This window comes from Telopea speciosissima, chromosome 6, assembly GCF_018873765.1.
Source record: "Telopea speciosissima isolate NSW1024214 ecotype Mountain lineage chromosome 6, Tspe_v1, whole genome shotgun sequence".
Classification (NCBI taxonomy): domain Eukaryota; kingdom Viridiplantae; phylum Streptophyta; class Magnoliopsida; order Proteales; family Proteaceae; genus Telopea; species Telopea speciosissima.
Genome location: NC_057921.1, coordinates 41,318,179 through 41,322,325, shown reverse-complemented (window position 1 = coordinate 41,322,325; position 4,147 = coordinate 41,318,179). Strand labels below are relative to the sequence as shown.

Sequence of the window (4,147 nt, the reverse complement as noted above, 5' to 3'; positions counted from 1 at the left end):
GTGGAGAAGGTATTATTAGAGATCAAGGTGATAACGTTATTGGGGCTTTTACTAATTATTACGGTGTTTGCACCGACTCTATAGCTGAATTGAGAGCCTTGCTGGACGGTTTGTGTATGTGTGCTGATCTTGGTTTCACAAACTATCATGTGGACTCGAACTCTATGACCATTGTAAGATTTGTGAATTGCAGGAAGTGCACCTTATGTTGTTGTTGGTATTGGTTCTAGAAGGTCCTCACCTAGGTCGATTCTATGAATGTTAATTTGTCTTTGTCATTTCAGGAAAAATAATCGAGTTGCGGACTGTTGGCCAATTATGCATGCTCCACTTTGTCTAATTTTGTTTTTCCTACAAGGGAAAATCTATCTAATAATCTTAGGACTACTTTGCGTGAAGACAAACTTGGTCTTCCAATGTTCAAATTGTAATTTGATTTAGGGTGGGGTTTTGTTTTTCAGTCCTTTTTGAGTGAAATATTATGCAGTTGGGTTGGGGTAAGGTGGATTATGTCCCTCCCCTAGTCCCCCTCCCCATTGTATTCTTTTCTCCTATTTTAATAAAATATCAGGGGCCAACCTTGGTCCAGGTAATATTCGGGTAAAAAAAAAAGGGGGGGAGGGGTAAAACGATCAAGAAATATAGATGCTTAGGGACAATCACTCTTTTGGGTAAATTGGTAAACCCAAACAGCAACGGTCTAGTTTTGTAAGGGGAAGCATGATTTTGTCTAATCATATATAGTTTTCCCAATACCCTAAGATGGATTCTCTAGTTTTCACTTAAGATTATAGGGAAAGTTACTTTCATCATCCTTCACGAATCTACTATCATAATTATCTGCCTCTGTATGTTAGGAGGTCAGAAATCCCACTCATTCAAAAGTTGGGTTTCTATTCCGTTTTGTGTATTAGTTTCAATGGATTTATGATTGCTTAATTGTTATCATATGCGGGGAGTTCACATTCTTATGGATCTTCCATTTGAGAGGTGCTAATTAAATAAGTTATAACAAAAAGAAAATGACAGTTTGGCCGAGTGGTCTAAGGCGCCAGATTTAGGCTCTGGTCCGAAAGGGCGTGGGTTCAAATCCCACAGCTGTCAATTCTGCTTTTTCTTTTGTATTTTATTTAGATATCTAGATTTTCTGAATTAATTACTGTTGAAATTATTTTTATTCACCAAAAAATATATTAGAATTAGGAATGTGGCCTGGCTGGGCTTGAACAAACATGGGTAAGTCCAGCTTCACCTGACAGATTTTTGGGCTTAAAACAAGCTCAGGCCTAGTAGAATATCACAGGCCCCGTAATGGGCTCAAAATTTTTGGTTCACAATATGTGCTGTCAATGTGAGGTAGGCCATTGGATCCATATGGGCCTAAGCCAGGTTAGGCAATTGGCATCCTTAGGGAAGCAGTCCAATGGAAAGTTTTTTACATAAAAAATTTGTTTTCTCGATAAAGCCACCATCCATGGGATCTGACCCTTCAATTCAATTGAAGAAAGGTATTTCGGACCTTCGTCAAAAGAGGCAGGAGTTAATGATGAGATTCATTGTCCCAAGATTCCAATCATAGCATCAAATCACTATGGACAAAGAGATTCTCTTTACCTTGGGCAAAGAAAAAAACAAATTTGTTTTTTTTTTTCACAATTCGTACTAATTATATGTAAAATATTAAAAATAAAAATCATAAAATTATTCTATGATATAATTTTGGTTGGGCTGGCTAAGGCTGAGCAAGGGTCAATCCAGCCCAGCATAACCTACACCCTGAGCTGTGGACACGTAAACTTTACTGCGGGCCTGGTCAAGTTCAAAGTGATCCAGAACAATATTTAGAGCATTGTTTCAAGCCCATGGTGGTAAATCTAAGTATTACTTTAGACCAACTTCACTATCCAACTTGTATTTATTATAAGGTAAATCTAAGTATTTATAAGAGCCACCACTTTGCCATTTGATAACATTGGTGAGTCAATGATTTATTTTCTCTTGTTTCCCACTTTTCTCATTCTAATTCTCTCCCCAATGATTTAAACCATACACTCATTTGTCTTATTCCTAAGATAGATACGGTCTCCCGATTAGGTGATTTTAGATCTATCAACCTTTGTAATGTTTCATATAAGATTTTGTTCAAATTGATTACTAACAAACTTAAACCGCATTTGCATTCTTTTATTTCACCTTTTCAAGCGGCTTTCATCCCTGGCAGGCAAATTCATGATAATATTATTATTGCTCAGGAAATTTTTCACTTCTTCAAACATATCAAAGGTAAGATGGGTTATGTTGCAATTAAAATTAACATGTCCAAGGCCTATGATAAACTGGAATGGAATTTGATTGTTTGTTTATTCCGCTTTTTGGGCTTTGGGGAAAATTGGTGCAATTTAATTTTTTCTCTTATATCTTCCACCATAAAATTGGATGGTAGCTCCTTTAATCTCTTCCATGCCACTAGAGGTATCCGCCAAGGTTGCCCTTTGAGTCCATATTTGTTCATTGTGGCCATGGAGGTTCTATGCAGGTTATTCACTGCTTATCGCGATCTTAATCTTTTCAAAGGGGTGAAGGTAGCTAGAACTGCCCCAGAAATTTCTCATCTTCTGTTTGCTGATGATATCTTTATTTTTTGTAGAGCCACTTCTGAGGACCTTCTGACAATTAAGGTCATTTTGGATCTTTTTTCTGATTTATCAGGTCAAGAAATTAATTTTTCTAAGAGTGGTGTTCATTTTAGCAGGAATGTTTCATCCTTGGACAGAGCTAATTTGTGTTCGATTTTAGGCATTAAGAAAATGTCTAAGGACGCCGTCTATTTAGGGACTAACCTTTTTCATGGCAGATCCCAAGTTAAGGAGCTTGGCAGTGTGGTGCAAAGGATTCAGAACAAGCTATCATCTTGGAAATCTAAGTTCCTTTCGTTTGCAAGACTCTTTGTCTTAATCAAATCGGTTTTAGTCTCTACTCCTGCTTATCTTATGAACTGTTTTGAACTCCCCCTTAAGATTTGTCGATCCATTGATTCTATTTGTCTTAATTTCTGCCTTGGCAATTATGGGGCTAAGAAAAACCTATGTTTATTGCTTGGGACAAAATGTGCACTTCTAAATCTTTTAGGGGGCTTGGGTTTCGTAAGGTTGAACACCATAATAAGGCTTTATTAATGAAACTGGGATGGAGATTGCTTACCGATCAGTCTGCTTTGTGGGCTAGAGTCCTAAAAGCCCGTTATTTCCCCAAATTCTCCTTGTTTGATCCCAAAACGATTTCTAAAAATGGTTCCTGGACTTAAAATAGCATTAGACATACTATTCCTTCTTTGAAGAAGATTGTGATCAAAAAAATAGGCAATGGGAAATCGACTTTCTTTTGGACTGATCCATGGATTCCGTCTCTCCCTGAACGTTCTATTCTACTTTCAAATACTGTTGGTTTGCCTGATAAGATTGATAAGTTTATTTCTAACTCTGAGTGGAACTCTCACATGCTTAACTCTACCATCCCTGTAGATGTCTCCTTACATATTCATAAAATAAATCTATCTGCTTCTGATGATAGTTGGTGGTGCCCCATGACTAAGACTGGTAAATTCACCACTAAACTGGCTGCAAGATCCTTGTCTTTTCTAAATCCACCCTTTAATCCTTTGCTTTCCACTTGGTGGAAGTTCTTTTGGAAATTGAAATTACATCCCAAGTTTAAATTATTTTTCTGGCGTGTGTTTAATGCAGGTCTCCCAATCAAGGCTACTTTACACAAATGGCTTTCGATCGATCCATATTTGGGCTGCTGGTCCACTGTGGACAACGTGTCGAATCATACTGGCATTTATTCCTTTCTTGTTACTGGGTTAAACATATTTGGGCTGCTGGTCCACTGGGGTTGAGAACCAAATTTTTATCTCACCCTTCTCTCTAAAATTTCAGTCTCTCTATGATGGTCAAGTTGGATAAACCTTCCCTTTCTTAGTTCTTTGGGGACTTCATTATTTTTTGTTACTTTATTTGGTCCGCCCGTAACAAGGTGGTCTATGGACATGAGAAACCTGATCCAATTTAGGTTTTGAAAAATATTGAACGATGGTAAGCTGACTTGGAATTATCCCCCCCTTTTGCTCATCCCCCTGAAGTATCTG

The 4,147-nt window shown here is 37.6% G+C and overlaps 1 non-coding gene across 1 annotated transcript; it reads left to right on the top strand.

The window, feature by feature from the left end:
* Positions 1–1,024: 1,024 nt before the first annotated feature.
* TRNAL-UAG lies at positions 1,025–1,104 on the top strand. Its single transcript has one exon. It is a non-coding gene; the product is annotated as a tRNA-Leu (tRNA).
* Positions 1,105–4,147: the final 3,043 nt, after the last annotated feature.